General features: G+C 43.9%; 1 protein-coding gene across 1 annotated transcript in view; it reads right to left on the bottom strand.

The window, feature by feature from the left end:
• Positions 1 to 17,018, bottom strand: part of LOC146809995 (uncharacterized) — a 370,052-nt gene that overhangs the window by 312,493 nt on the left and 40,541 nt on the right. The window contains exon 2 of the mRNA XM_085616871.1: positions 8,081 to 8,185. The gene's annotated coding sequence lies outside the window, so the exon portion shown is untranslated. The remainder of the gene's footprint in view (positions 1 to 8,080; positions 8,186 to 17,018) is intronic.

Here is a 17,018-nt window from a genome sequence, read left to right as displayed (position 1 = left end):
ACCCTCCCACACTGAGTGTGGATAAAATCGATTTGGGAAAAAGGGGGTGGTGAGGGACAGAGTTTCTGAATGATGCAGAATACTTTTACCAAGTCAAGAGATCATGGTTTTAATCCATCACCGTTTTTTAGCTCACTGCACCATCCCAGCTCAGAACCAGGCTACATGCAAATTAGTCTGTACCTGTCCCAGTGCATGATGGGAACAGGGCAATCCAAACTACCAAGCCAATTCTTATACTGGGAAGGAAACAAGCTTCCGGGGACCGGTTTCTGGCATCACAGCCTTCGTCGGCCCGGCTTGCCTGAATCCTGATGGTGCAATGAGCAAGGGACTCACGTCTGAGCATACCCTCCCACACTGAGTGTGGATAAAATCGATTTGGGAAAAAGGGGGTGGTGATGGACAGAGTTTCTGAATGATGCAGAATACTCTTACCAAGTCAAGAGATCATGGTTTTAATCCATCACTGTTTTTTAGCTCACTGCACCATCCCAGCTCAGAACCAGGCTACATGCAAATTAGTCTGTACCTGTCCCAGTGCATGATGGGAACAGGGCAAACCAAACTACCAAGCCAATTCTTATACAGGGAAGGAAACAAGCTTCCGGGGACCGGTTTCTGGCATCACAGCCTTCGTCGGCCCGGCTTGCCTGAATCCTGATGGTGCAATGAGCAAGGGACTCACGTCTGAGCATACCCTCCCACACTGAGTGTGGATAAAATCGATTTGGGAAAAAGGGGGTGGTGATGGACAGAGTTTCTGAATGATGCAGAATACTCTTACCAAGTCAAGAGATCATGGTTTTAATCCATCACCGTTTTTTAGCTCACTGCACCATCCCAGCTCAAAACCAGGCTACATGCAAATTAGTCTGTACCTGTCCCAGTGCATGATGGGAACAGGGCAAACCAAACTACCAAGCCAATTCTTATACTGGGAAGGAAACAAGCTTCCGGGGACCGGTTTCTGGCATCACAGCCTTCGTCGGCCCGGCATGCCTGAATCCTGATGGTGCAATGAGCAAGGGACTCACGTCTGAGCATACCCTCCCACACTGAGTGTGGATAAAATCGATTTGGGAAAAAGGGGGTGGTGATGGACAGAGTTTCTGAATGATGCAGAATACTCTTACCAAGTCAAGAGATCATGGTTTTAATCCATCACCGTTTTTTAGCTCACTGCACCATCCCAGCTCAGAACCAGGCTACATGCAAATTAGTCTGTACCTGTCCCAGTGCATGATGGGAACAGGGCAAACCAAACTACCAAGCCAATTCTTATACTGGGAAGGAAACAAGCTTCCGGGGACCGGTTTCTGGCATCATAGCCTTCGTCGGCCCGGCTTGCCTGAATCCTGAAGGTGCAATGAGCAAGGGACTCACGTCTGAGCATACCCTCCCACACTGAGTGTGGATAAAATCGATTTGGGAAAAAGGGGGTGGTGATGGACAGAGTTTCTGAATGATGCAGAATACTCTTACCAAGTCAAGAGATCATGGTTTTAATCCATCACCGTTTTTTAGCTCACTGCACCATCCCAGCTCAGAACCAGGCTACATGCAAATTAGTCTGTACCTGTCCCAGTGCATGATGGGAACAGGGCAAACCAAACTACCAAGCCAATTCTTATACTGGGAAGGAAACAAGCTTCCGGGGACCGGTTTCTGGCATCACAGCCTTCGTCGGCCCGGCTTGCCTGAATCCTGATAGTGCAATGAGCAAGGGACTCACGTCTGAGCATACCCTCCCACACTGAGTGTGGATAAAATCGATTTGGGAAAAAGGGGGTGGTGATGGACAGAGTTTCTGAATGATGCAGAATACTCTTACCAAGTCAAGAGATCATGGTTTTAATCCATCACCGTTTTTTAGCTCACTGCACCGTCCCAGCTCAGAACCAGGCTACATGCAAATAAGTCTGTACCTGTCCCAGTGCATGATGGGAACAGGGCAAACCAAACTACCAAGCCAATTCTTATACTGGGAAGGAAACAAGCTTCCGGGGACCGGTTTCTGGCATCACAGCCTTCGTCGGCCCGGCTTGCCTGAATCCTGATGGTGCAATGAGCAAGGGACTCACGTCTGAGCATACCCTCCCACACTGAGTGTGGATAAAATCGATTTGGGAAAAAGGGGGTGGTGATGGACAGAGTTTCTGAATGATGCAGAATACTCTTACCAAGTCAAGAGATCATGGTTTTAATCCATCACCGTTTTTTAGCTCACTGCACCACCCCAGCTCAGAACCAGGCTACATGCAAATTAGTCTGTACCTGTCCCAGTGCATGATGGGAACAGAGCAAACTAAACTACCAAGCCAATTCTTATACTGGGAAGGAAACAAGCTTCCGGGGACCGGTTTCTGGCATCACAGCCTTCGTCGACCCGGCTTGCCTGAATCCTGATGGTGCAATGAGCAAGGGACTCACGTCTGAGCATACCCTCCCACACTGAGTGTGGATAAAATCGATTTGGGAAAAAGGGGGTGGTGATGGACAGAGTTTCTGAATGATGCAGAATACTCTTACCAAGTCAAGAGATCATGGTTTTAATCCATCACCGTTTTTTAGCTCACTGCACCATCCCAGCTCAGAACCAGGCTACATGCAAATTAGTCTGTACCTGTCCCAGTGCATGATGGGAACAGGGCAAACCAAACTACCAAGCCAATTCTTATACTGGGAAGGAAACAAGCTTCCGGGGACCGGTTTCTAGCATCACAGCCTTCGTCGGCCCGGCTTGCCTGAATCCTGATGGTGCAATGAGCAAGGGACTCACGTCTGAGCATACCCTCCCACACTGAGTGTGGATAAAATCGATTTGGGAAAAAGGGGGTGGTGATGGACAGAGTTTCTGAATGATGCAGAATACTCTTACCAAGTCAAGAGATCATGGTTTTAATCCATCACCGTTTTTTAGCTCACTGCACCATCCCAGCTCAGAACCAGGCTACATGCAAATTAGTCTGTACCTGTCCCAGTGCATGATGGGAACAGGGCAAACCAAACTACCAAGCCAATTCTTATACTGGGAAGGAAACAAGCTTCCGGGGACCGGTTTCTGGCATCACAGCCTTCGTCGGCCCGGCTTGCCTGAATCCTGATGGTGCAATGAGCAAGGGACTCACGTCTGAGCATACCCTCCCACATTGAGTGTGGATAAAATCGATTTGGGAAAAAGGGGGTGGTGATGGACAGAGTTTCTGAATGATGCAGAATACTCTTACCAAGTCAAGAGATCATGGTTTTAATCCATCACCGTTTTTTAGCTCACTGCACCATCCCAGCTCAGAACCAGGCTACATGCAAATTAGTCTGTACCTGTCCCAGTGCATGATGGGAACAGGGCAAACCAAACTACCAAGCCAATTCTTATACTGGGAAGGAAACAAGCTTCCGGGGACCGGTTTCTGGCATCACAGCCTTCATCGGCCCGGCTTGCCTAAATCCTGATGGTGCAATGAGCAAGGGACTCACGTCTGAGCATACCCTCCCACACTGAGTGTGGATAAAATCGATTTGGGAAAAAGGGGGTGGTGATGGACAGAGTTTCTGAATGATGCAGAATACTCTTACCAAGTCAAGAGATCATGGTTTTAATCCATCACCGTTTTTTAGCTCACTGCACCATCCCAGCTCAGAACCAGGCTACATGCAAATTAGTCTGTACCTGTCCCAGTGCATGATGGGAACAGGACAAACCAAACTACCAAGCCAATTCTTATACTGGGAAGGAAACAAGCTTCCGGGGACCGGTTTCTGGCATCACAGCCTTCATCGGCCCGGCTTGCCTGAATCCTGATGGTGCAATGAGCAAGGGACTCACGTCTGAGCATACCCTCCCACACTGAGTGTGGATAAAATCGATTTGGGAAAAAGGGGGTGGTGATGGACAGAGTTTCTGAATGATGCAGAATACTCTTACCAAGTCAAGAGATCATGGTTTTAATCCATCACCGTTTTTTAGCTCACTGCACCATCCCAGCTCAGAACCAGGCTACATGCAAATTACTCTGTACCTGTCCCAGTGCATGATGGGAACAGGGCAAACCAAACTACCAAGCCAATTCTTATACTGGGAAGGAAACAAGCTTCCGGGGACCGGTTTCTGGCATCACAGCCTTCGTCGGCCCGTATCGATTTTATCCACACTCAGTGTGGGAGGGTATGCTCAGACGTGAGTCCCTTGCTCATTGCACCATCAGGATTCAGGCAACCCGGGCCGACGAAGGCTGTGATGCCAGAAACCAGTCCCCGGAAGCTTGTTTCCTTCCCAGTATAAGAATTGGCTTGGTAGTTTGGTTTGCCCTGCTCCCATCATGCACTGGGACAGGTACAGACTAATTTGCATGTAGCCTTGTTCTGAGCTGGGATGGTGCAGTGAGCTAAAAAACGGTGATGGATTAAAACCATGATCTCTTGACTTGGTAAGAGTATTCTGCATCATTCAGAAACTCTGTCCATCACCACCCCCTTTTTCCAAACAGGGCGACAAGGCGGGCAAACTTATTGCTTGGCTCGAGAAAAAACAGAGGGCCACTACCGTGGTGCCGGAGATTATTAAGGCGTCGGGAGACGTGATAACGGAGCCCCGAGAGATTGCGGCGGAATTTGCGGGGCATTATCGGCAGGTATACAGTAAGGGGTCGGACCGTCCGGACGAGGACTCTGATGACCTGCTCACAGATATTCGCATGCCCTGCCTGTCGGAGGCCGACCGTGAAGCCCTGGAGGCCCCTCTCGCTGCTGGTGAGCTGCAACGTGCGCTCGTGGACATTCGCCCGGGTAAAGCACTTGGACCGAATGGTCTGCCGATTGAGCTCTACAAGCTGAAGCCCGACGTTCTTAGCGTGCACCTCCTCCATATGTTTGAGGAAAGCGCAGCGACGGGGAGCTTGCCGCGCGAGCAGCGCCTGGCCACTATAGTGCCAATACCGAAGGAAGGGAAGCCGAGAGAGGCCTGCTCATCGTATAGACCGATCTCCCTGCTCAACGCAGAGCCGAAAATACTAGCAAAAACTCTCGCCAATAGGCTCCACTCCGTCCTTCCCACGTTGGTACACCCGGATCAGTCCGGCTTCATGCCACATCGCAATACGGCACTAAATATCCGCCGCCTGAATGGTGTATTGGGTAGGTGCCACACGATCCGAGAAGACGCGGTGGTGGTGTCGCTTGACGCTACCATGGCTTTCGACACCCTCGAATGGCCATACATGATGGCGGTACTCCGCAAAATGGGCTTCGGCCCCCGCTTTGCGGCGTGGGTTTGCCTCCTGTACTCGGAGCCCCTGGCCCAGGTGGTAGTCAACAACAAGGTTTCTGAGGTTTTCGCCCTGGAGAGGGGCACCAGACAGGGGTGCCTGCTCTCGCCTCTCCTATTTGCGCTCTCCCTTGAGCCGCTGGCGGCGTGGATCCGACAGGACATCTACCTCACTACCTCACAGGGATACGATGGACGGACGGCTGGGAGGGCAAAATCTCGCTATACGCCGATGATATCCTCCTTTACTTGTCCCACCCGCGGAGATCTATAGTGGCGGCGATGGATATATTTACAAGTTTTGGGCGAAACTCAGGGTTCCGCATCAAGGGGAACAAATCCGTCCTCTATGTCCTCCATGGCAGCCCTCCCAGGCTACCCGGCATCTGCCCGCTCACCGTGGCGGAGGACGGCTTCAGATACCTTGGAGTGTTTGTCACTCTGGATAAGAATCTCCGGTATGAAAAGAATTTACTGCCGCCACTGCGACGGCTCCAACGTGACTCAACTTCGTGGCAGCGACTCCCATTGTCACTGCTGGGCCGGGCGGCCCTCTTTAAAATGATGACACTCCCTAGATTTTTATACGCCCTCCAAAACTACCCAGACTTGGTGCCCAATTCCTACTTTGTGGCTATAGAGGCGGCGCAGCGAGCCCTCCTTTGGACGGGTGCGCCTAGAATAGCGTTGCGGAAACTCACGCTGGGATGGTACGACGGGGGGATAGCCCTCCCGGATATCCGCAAGTACTATTGGGCCGCTCACCTTTCGGCGATCAATCAGGGGACGTATAGTGCTGGGAACGACCCGGGTTACGGGATGGACAGGTGGTTGCTCTCGGGGGGGGAATTACGAGGTCGCGCTTTACTCTAAACCCGGCAAGTTTCAGCTCACCGGACCGACGAAGCATTCGGTGCAAATATGGCACGCGGCACACCGCAAGCTGGGCAGGTCTAACACTTTGACCATGGCCACCCCCCTGTGGGCGTCGGAGAGACTGGGAAGCCTGGGACACACAAAGGGGTTCCGTAGCTGGGACCTTATCGGGATCTCCCAGGTGAAGGACCTGTGGGGATCCGAGGGGGTCAGATCTTTTGCCTACTTACAGGAAAAGTACGACTTGGCGCCTACAGAGTACTTCAGATACCTGCAGATTAGACACTCCCTCCAAGCGAACATTCCACCGGGGACTCGACCCCCGCAGGCCTCACCGCTCGAGGATCAGCTGCTTGACGGACACATGCCGGAGCATGCCATCTCGCTCACGTACAAAAAACTGATAAATAACCCCCCCGATCCACTCGATTCCCTGAAAGAGAAGTGGGTGACTGATGGACTTGAGATTGACGACGAGGAGTGGGTTACCGCTCTGGCGTCCCCAAGGGAGGTAGCGATATCGGCTAGACTCCGGCTCGTGCAGCTTAAAATATTGCACAGAGTATACGTTTCTTGCACAAGAATTCAGGCGATGGGGGGGGGGAGGGGCTCTGCCGGCGGGGGTGTGGGGCGACTGGCTCCTTTTTCCATATCTTGTGGGAATGCCCCGGGGTGCAGAGGTACTGGAGGCGAGTTGTGTCCTGCATGCGGGAAGTGTGGGAGGTTGACCTTCGCACAAAGGCTAAGCGATGTATCTTGAACAAATGGGAACCCACGGACTTATCTACACGGGGGAGGCTTTGGGTCACGCTCGGGCAAATGGTGGCAAAAAGGAACATAGCCCGTCTGTGGGGTGCAGCGAGGCTGCCGAAATTGGTGGACTGGCAAAAAGACATGGATTGGTGCATGTTGCAGGAGAAGACAGTATACACGGCACGGGGGTGCCCCAGAAAGTGGGGGGAGGTGTGGTCGCTTTGGAACACCTACAGGGGTGACATCTGTGAGCCTCCGCAGGCCCGACTATCCGGCCTGGAGATCAAGGACTGAATCTAGCCTACGCTCAGAACTATTGTTCATCTGTCTAGTCCTTTACTGTCATTTGTGTCGCCGGTGCTGCGGCAACCCTGCTTTCTTGATGACCCAAATTTGCATATGTGACCTTATTATGTTTTTATATACAATAAAAAGAGTTTTTTTTAAAAAAAACATTGGAATATTCAAATATTTTACTACAGACTGTAATACAGAACTCAGGACTTGTATGATTTGGGCCACATAATTTCGTAGTGCATGAATCAATGTTATTTACTTTGAATTTATTTTAATGCCATCTACTTTCTGAGTGTTTTTCTTGGAAAATAAGAGGTATGCTTAAATATTTATTACATAGGATAGCAGTCCACATTGTTCTTTAACTTGACAATATTAGTGCCTGAGAGGTAAGTCGATAGTAGTAGAACTAATTGAGCCTTATGTCGAGCAAGATGGGATAATCCTCTCTGTCTTTTAATAGGATTCTTCAAACCCTCAACGTTCCAAGTTATAATCCTAAAATTCTTTAAAAACTAAATAGTGTCAGAAATTAACCATAGTTAAATAACAAGTTATAATACGAAAAAATTTAAAGAAATAAGATAACGGATTAATAAACAGAGAGTAAGAAAAAGAAAGAACAAAGAAGGGGAAACTACCCCTAGTCTTGTTAAAAGAGTAAGATAGGTGGCTAAAAGCAAAGTTGCAGAAAGGACCACTGAATGCAAATAAACGCACACCACAAAAAGTGTAGGGATGCTGCAACACCTAAGGGAAGAAATACTATACAGGACTACCATATACTAATATATATAACCAAAGTTACATTAAAAAAATAAGAAATACATATTACAATGTTAAAGATAAAAAACAAAATAAAGCAAATACAGGGAGAATAAAACTTACCAACAAAAAATACTGCGTAAAGAAGTGGAAACACACAACAGGCGATAATCCACGGGACACAAAGGCTAGACCACAAATCTTGGTTAATTCAACAGGTATTGTTATCTGAAAAAAAACAAAAAACAAAACCGAGCTATAAATATATAACAACGGGAGATATACATAGGAATAGCAATGAAAAAAATATTCATAAGGTATACAGAACTTTAACACCAATAAGCTGAAAAGGAAGAAAAGGTTAATGGATCATCTTGTTATAGCATTTGCACCAAGATCCATTTCTTCTAGCCTCTATTGAATAAAAATCTGTAACCTGTTAGGGTCTATGTATGACAGATGGATAGAGATAGATAGAGACAGACAGAGCCAGATATAGAGCCAGTTAGGAATATATATATAAAGAAAAGGTGACACCAGAGCCAAACAGATACAGATTGAAATGTATAAAGACTCGTCTTTGTACTGTTATATTTTGTTTATTATTTTTATTTTGCACTTTTCAAATAGCATGCCGAACACGCTTGTTTAGGACTCATGCATGTGAACATTTCACGGTTGTTGTCATACACTGCGAGACAATAATTAACAGGTAGCATGTGCTGTGTCCATTGCTAACAGCACATTGCATTGCAAAAGAAACATGTGAAGCGTACTCTATTCTTGCTTGGTACTTTGGGATTTGTTTTTGCCATCCCCTCCCCTTTTCCTTTATGACCCAAGCACAATCCATGATCGATGCAGACAAAGTCGACAAAACCTGCAGGCCACAATGTTTTGTTTTCAGTTGAAATATATAAGATTCAAGATTATGCACTTACGTTTCAAGGTAATGCTCAATCTGATAGGACAAAATCAAGCTTATACACACGTAATAAAAAAAACCTGTAATAAAAAAAACATGCAGTACTTTACAATGTAGACAGTGCAGTGTAGTAAAAAGGAGATAAGAATACCGTCTCCACTCGTACCACAGGTCTGGGAATACTCTGAAAAACAGAAGAGACTTCCTTCTTGAGAATATTAATCTTCTGCTTTCACTTTCCTCATCCAGTGACAGTGCCCCATCCTCCATCGTTCATTATTATGTCTTCTTAAACTGATGTAACTTTATTCTCAACATTTAGAGAGAGCTATCCTGACTTGGAAGGGCAGAGGGTGCTGAACATAACATATATAAAAGCTTCAAGTGAAGACAAATTGGAAATTAAAACAAAATACGAGAAGAAGAAATAAAGAAGCACAAAGAGAAAAGAACAAGAATTCTACTGAGCCACATAGCCAGAAAAGGGTTTTCTAAAATAGGCAATGTGCAGAGCTCCAGTAGAGGGGCAGTACGAGGTCACAGAGCCACTGCTGAAAAAGTTTGATTTGAGTTTTGTCATGATGGAAAGTGGGAATGTCCACAGTCAGAATATGCTACGATTGGACTGATGTGACAAGGCATCAGAGGACTGGACTGATGAGACACGGCATCAGAGGACTGGACTGATGAGACAAGGCATCAGAGGACTGGACTGATGAGACAAGGCATCAGAGGACTGGACTGATGAGACAAGGCATCAGAGGACTGGACTGATGAAACAAGGCATCAGAGGACTGGACTGATGAGACAAGGCATCAGAGGACTGGACTGATGAGACAAGGCATCAGAGGACTGGACTGATGAGACAAGGCATCAGAGGACTGGACTGATGAGACAAGGCATCAGAGGACTGGACTGATGAGACACGGCATCAGAGGACTGGACTGATGAGACAAGGCATCAGAGGACTGGACTGATGAGACACGGCATCAGAGGACTGGACTGATGAGACAAGGCATCAGAGGACTGGACTGATGAAACAAGGCATCAGAGGACTGGACTGATGAGACAAGGCATCAGAGGACTGGACTGATGAAACAAGGCATCAGAGGACTGGACTGATGAGACAAGGCATCAGAGGACTGGACTGATGAGACAAGGCATCAGAGGACTGGACTGATGAGACAAGGCATCAGAGGACTGGACTGATGAGACAAGGCATCAGAGGACTGGACTGATGAGACAAGGCATGAGGACTGGACTGATGAGACAAGGCATCAGAGGACTGGACTGATGAAACAAGGCATCAGAGGTAAAATGACCCATAGTAATTCATGTTCATTACAACGCATTTTATACATATCATTTATATTTAAGGAATGTAGAATAGTACAATGTTCTTCCTTTGCTGTTCATTATTTTATGCTAATGATAAGGGAGGGTTGGAATTTGGGTAGAGGATGGAGGAACTAGTGAAGCGCTGATGCTATGTGGCGCTGTGGACTTTCCGAGGGCCTGTCGAAGGAGGCTGTCAATTTTAAAGAAGACTCCTCTAACAAAAGGCAGTGTGTGCAGGTTATTACAGAACTTGGCCACCACATTTACCGCAAACTCTATGACCCACACTACTCTATGGCATTTAGGCAATTTGATTATCACCAAAGTTGAACAAAACAGAGTTTTGTTAAGCAACATTTCCCTGCTGCAATTAATGGTTTTCAATGCCGATTGGCTATTGGGTGCAGGAGAACCTGTGCAGTAATAGTTACTTTGGTGGCCGTTGGTTCTCTACGTTTCACTGGCTGCGCTGCAGCTGATTTCATTTTCTGAAACCGCCTGCAGGTGTTGTGTCCTGATGTGATCCACCAAGCAAGGGTCATCACACTCAACATCTTCACATTAGGTCACACAGCATGACTCTATTTGCCCCCATCTTTTGGGAAGCATTTCAATAGTTACTTTACACAACGCAAATAATTGTAGTTATTGATTGTGCATTCTGCTCAATGTTGATCGTTTTCTACCCAAAAATGTACACTTGAATATTTTTTTGGGGGGGGAATGTATTTATTTGCATTTTCTTACTTGTATTACAGAAACAGGTCAGATCTTCAAAGCATATTATTTCTTCCACCATTACATCTGGAGCAGATTTCAGCGATATTGACACATAAGTAACCAATAATACAAAAATAATTCTTATCAAGACCCCCTCTCCCTCCCATCCCCCACAGATCCCACCCTACTACCAATTCACTGCGAGTCTGTGAGCGTGAGACCATAATATGCCAACTATGGCTTCCATATTTTCCAGAACTTTTTTGGACACCCCCTTGCTTTGTAAGTCATTTTCTCCCCTAGCATGTACATGTCCATTCCCCTTCGCCATTCGGCCAGTGATGGATTGGATGCAACCCTCCACGCCCTTGCCAAGTCTCTTTTTGCTACTACCAATCCCAATTGTAGCAACGTTAATTTTGTTCTAGGGAGGTCAATCTCTGTAGGTATGCCCAGCAAAATGAACATGGGGTTCGGGGTATCGACGTCTTCAAAATGAGCTCTAGCTCCTTCAGCAGCATTCCCCAGTATATCCATATCTGCGTACACCCCCAAATCGTGCGGAGAAATGTCCCTTCCGTGGTTTTACATTTCAAGCAGTTGGGTGACTCTGCTCTACCTATCAGATGCAATTGGGCTCAATCATAGTATATTATGTGTAGATACTTAAATTTACTTGAATTTATTTTTTTAACTTGGCTTGGTTCCCTTATTTGTTGAGAATAAACCTGTTTTTCGTACCAGCACTAAGTAGATATAAATGACCGCTGCACCATACAATTTAAACATTAGCACCCCCATGGAGATCCTTTCAGCTCCTTTTGAACAAAACATTAGATGAATTGACTGGACGGAGTATTTCCTCAACTGCTATTCTTGAGGATAATAGCAGTGCTTTATCTGCAGACAAGAAAAAAGAATCTTGATGCTCAATTTCAGATCTGAAGGTCTCTGCATTTATAATCAAATGCAGAAAGTGGATAAAAGTGCTGGTGATACTGATATTTTCAAAAACTTTATTTTAGATTTAGATGAGTATTTTTCTCCCACAGTTTGCAAAGCATGTTGCAGAGGAAACAAGAAAAAAGTAAAACCTCTGGCGACTGCTTCTTCCTTAAAAAACATGTCGATGTGCAGGTTTGGTAATTTGCACAATTCACTAATTCGTGACAAAATAGTAATGTATGCAAGGAATAAAGGCATGCAAGAGATGTTGTGAGTCAAAGGAGATTCCTGCTTAAAAAAAATACTTGCGCTGGTAAAGAAGACTGGACTTTCAGCGCACTGCGTTAAAGCTATGTTGCCACAAGAGCAGAAAGAAAGTATTGGTTCTGTGTAAAAAAATTAAGAAGGAAAAATGTGTGGAAATTACAATGGGGGGAATGGAGAGCATGATGGTCAAAGACCAGTAATTCGCGATAGGCCTATTTAAAATCAAAGGAAAGCAATATGCTACCACTGCGGAAGTGCAAACCATTCTGCTAGAGTTAATAAGTGTCCAGCAAAAACAGCTAAAGGTCTGGAATATGGGATATTTGGTCATTTCGCAAGGGTGTACAAGAAAGAGAATCAGAAAAATAATACTGTAACATGTATTGCTTATAGCGAAAGAAGAAGATACTATAATGGAATGCAGTTTAAAGAAACAAGAATGGCATTAAACATCGATAGCAATGAAAGAAACAAACCATTCAGTTGGGTGCCATTTGATGGGGATTACTTACAGGTTGCTGCTGATTCAGGATTACTGTATACAATCATTCCCTGGTCAGTATGAGGGAAGAACTGTGTACAAGTCATAGGATCACATTTGGAACCAACGGATATTAATCAAGAAAACTATACTGGTGATAAATCTGATGTGCTTGGTTTTGGACAGCTTATTCTCAAGTTTAATAACAGGCAGGCTGTTTGCAAATTATATATTACTGTTGATAGACCATCAGTTTTAGGCTGGAATGATCAGAGAGCCTTGGACAATATTTTAGACCGTAGCAGTCTTGAACAAGTTTTGGTTGCTTGTGGCAGAGAAAATATCAAAGAATAGGTTTTAAAGGATGTTCCTAATGTTTTAATGGTAAAATTGGAAAACTGACAGATTTTGCAGGTCCAGTCAGAGGTAAAGCTAATGTGGTTCCTAAGATACACAAAACATGTAATATTACTCCTATTGTTAGGGATGATGGTAAAGGAAAGCTTAAGAAATTACAAGAAGCCCACCTTATTGAAACAATTTAAACATCAGGATGGATTTCTGCTGTGGTTGTCGCTAGGCAAGCCAATCGGAAAATCTGTTTGTGTGTTTACCAAAGATGCTTCATTAACAACATTATAGTAAATTAATTTCCATAGACAAGAATTGATGAGATGCTTTCATTTACCAGATATGCCAAGTGGTTTTCCACCATTGATCTATCTTCCGCATATCACGAAACAGTGTTTTTTCACTCCTTTTGGTTGTTTTCAGTTTCAACTTATGCCTTGTGGAGTGGAACCTGCCCCTGCAGTTTTTCAAAGGCTTATGAAGGAGATATTTGGTGATATGCCTATTTTATCAGGATGATATTTTATCATAACATACCGCAAAAAAGAACATAATGGCAGATTAAGAAGTCTTTTGGAAGGCCTAAAAAATAAGGGCTTAACTTCAGAAATTACCAAATGCACATTTGCTGAGAGAGAAATTACTTAATTGAGTCATGATATAAGTGACAAATGTACCAGATCTAAAGAAAAACTAATTGAAGCTATTATTATACCTCCTTCATCACAATCAAAGGATGATCTTAGATCATTTCTGGGTTTGGCACAATGTAATTTAAAAAGTTTGTCGAGAACTTCGCAGTAAGGACATATGCCATGAGGGCATTAATGAAAGTGAAGTCAAAGTTTGAAAGGTCAGATGAATTCCAAAAGCCCTTTATTGAAATCTGGAATGGCATTAGTAAAGCACTAAATTTGCAAGGTTTTGATCCTTCTGCCACTACTTTTGTAACAAGTGATGCGTGTTACAAAGGCTTAGATGGTGTACTTTCTAAAATAAATGAGAATGGTTTGCGTTCACTAACTGATGAAAAGTATTCTGTTTTTGAGAGAGAGAGACATTAACGTATGTGGGCACTAGAATATGTTTTAAAACTTTTGTGAGGAAGAAACTTTATTCTAAGGTGTGATCATAAGCATTTAACACAACTGTTGACCACAAAAAGATTGTTTAGAGCTGCTGCATGAATTGCCAGAATTTCTATGAGGTTATGTAGTTTTAGCTATGATGTCCTGTATGCTCATGGAGCAAAGAAAGTTATCGCAGATTTTTTATTAAGAAGGCTTTACCTCTTACAGATATCGATAGAGATCCATGGAATAAGTATTGCACAGCAGGAGTGTTCCAAATTGCCAGTGCAGAATAACTTTGATAAGGAAGAAATTATAGGAGTGTATAGAAAAGTTGATGTATTGAAGGAAGTAAAAGAGTGACTACTGGTTGGAAAAAAATGAATAAAGTAAATTTAAAAGAGAATTTGAGATTAGTTTGGGAAGAGCAGGAGTGCAGAAGAATTACTCATACTGAAGGATGATAAAGAAATTCCCTGGCATTAGAGAAAAAATGATTTCCCTTCGTTGTAAAAGACATTCAGGTATTATTCGCACTAAGTGCAATGTAAAGGATCTATATTCAAGTAATTGACCTTGAAACAGAAAGAATGGTCAGGTTTTGCATTCAGTGTGAGAGAGCAGATAAGTCGCAAAAACATTAAACCCACCCTTGAGCTCTCTTGATCAACCCAGCAAAGAGATAGCTCTGGATATAATGGGTCCTATAACTTGGCATGATAATAGTAGCAAATACATTATCACGTTCGTTGATATGTTTCCAAGACTAATTTAATTGTGCTTATTAAATACAGTAGATACAAGAAATGTAATCAAATTCTTAAACAAAGTATTAAAGAGAAGGATGCCCTGCATGTAACCTTACGGTTAATGGTGTATAATTCAAATCTGAAAAGATGAGGAATTTTTTGTAGCATGCTGGTATTTAACAGAAATGTACAACACTTTACCATCCCAGTGGTAATGGTATCTTGGAAACGGAAAAAGAGTAATTAAAGGTGTAATACAACTAGCTAATAATAGCAAGACATTGTAATGTTGATGGAAAACAGGCTCCTGGGTGCAAAGTAGTACCAATTAATAAATAATGATTAGACATCATAAGAATTGATTTTGAAAATCAAAGAATTGCCTATTCGTGACTCATCATTTTCATCCGAATTAATAGCTGATGAATCTGAGGAAGAGAATAGAGGGATAAGTAATACATACTGTGCAGAGGATTTATAAGTGTATGACTGTGAACAATTTAGAAGGAAATGAATGTAAATAGATTTCTTATTGTTTTGTAAAAAGAGGGGAAGTGTAGAAATTCATGTTCATTGCAGTGCATTTTTATTTTATTTGCAGCATTTGTTTTTAAGGAATGCAAAATAGTATAATGTTCTTTCTTTGCTGTTGGCTACTCCATGTTTATGAGAAGGGAGGTTTGGAATGTTGGAGAGGATAGAGGAGCTGGTTAGGAGCTGATGCTGTGTCATGGTGTTTACTTGCTGAGGACCTGTCAAAGGAGCTTGTTACTAATAAAGATTTCTACAGCATAACCTGATGTATGCAGATTACTACATGATGATTAATTATAAACAGGCTAATACCAGGTTAGATTACTGTGATAAATATTGTAGGGCCATTCTCATGCTGGTCTTTAGCGGATCTCCTGCTAGTGTAGGTCTGTTCCTCCAGCACCAATAGGGGATAATTGAGATTATTGAGAAACAGCAGCGGACAGATGCGGAGTGGCGCCGCTATACTTAAGGACTTAAGACCCTATTAAATGAAGGGTATATAGGAGCCCTGTGATATATTATTCAGGCCTAAGTAGGCAGCATTATACCAACATTGGAGGTTATCCCCTATTGGTGCTGGAGATTCCATGACGGAAGAAGGACAGTGAGGCTAGCTGTTGTTCAAATCGGCATTTTGTATTGGTCCTTATACAAGTTTTTTTTTTTAAACATTCTATGGTGTTGGGAGAAGCATTTTATATTCCCCGACAAGGAGTTTCAGGATAGAAGTGACTTTTGCACTTTGGTCAAGCCACTTTTTAAGATATCATCAGAGAGTAATATCTGTAGTCTTGATAAAGATGGTTTAAATCAAGATAATACCATCGAAACTCGTCAACACCATAACTATAATTCGTACAATGGGCTGCCACACTAGATATTGATTGTCTTTTGTACATCAGGGTCCATCCCCAATATTACCTCATATGGATATAGTCACTTTAGGACAAAGTGTAGTGTCTTTTTAATACTCTTGTCTAATTGTTTTTTATTTGAACATATTTATACTTTGTATGATTAACTGTTTTTTAATTTGTTACAATTGTTTTATATGCTTTTAATAAATCGATACATAATATTCCCAATATTTTTCTTGTGTACTGGCACACTGCTTTTTCAATTGGTACTGTATCCCCCACGATTGAATGTGTGTGATTTAGGTGAGTAAATGAGTAAGAGTTCTCTCAGTATTTGCCAACCAGAGGATATTTAGCTATTTTTCTAAATTGAACCCTAGTCCCTTGGAGCACAAAGGGTCCCTCTAATTTTTTCAAGACATCCAGCAAATGATCCAGACTGCTGTGGCTGCAGCATTTAAGGAGTGTGAGGCCCCTTCTCCAAAGAAGCAGGGTGTTGAGTCTTCCACCAGTGCTGAGGCTGAGAGGAAGGAGGCTGATCTCCGGGGAAGATATGTGCAGGGACAGGAACTGAACGAGGTCCTGCAGAATATCAAGGATAACCTGACATTTTCTGTGCCCTAGGTGGAGGATGATTCAGAGTATTTTTTCATGCAATACTAGAAGCACGAGCCTGAGTTCCTTGCACCCATCGATCAGGAAGGTGATTGATAATGAGTGGCAGGAGGTGGACAAGCAGTCTTTCCTGCACTATTTCGCTAAGCACTATGCCATTCAGGACTTTGCTAATGACTTTTCCACCACAGTGAAGGTAGATTCTC

This window comes from Triturus cristatus, chromosome 7 (assembly GCF_964204655.1).
Source record: "Triturus cristatus chromosome 7, aTriCri1.1, whole genome shotgun sequence".
Lineage (NCBI taxonomy): Eukaryota > Metazoa > Chordata > Amphibia > Caudata > Salamandridae > Triturus > Triturus cristatus.
Note: the sequence above shows the minus strand (reverse complement) of the source record. Positions and strands in the feature narration are given on the sequence as shown.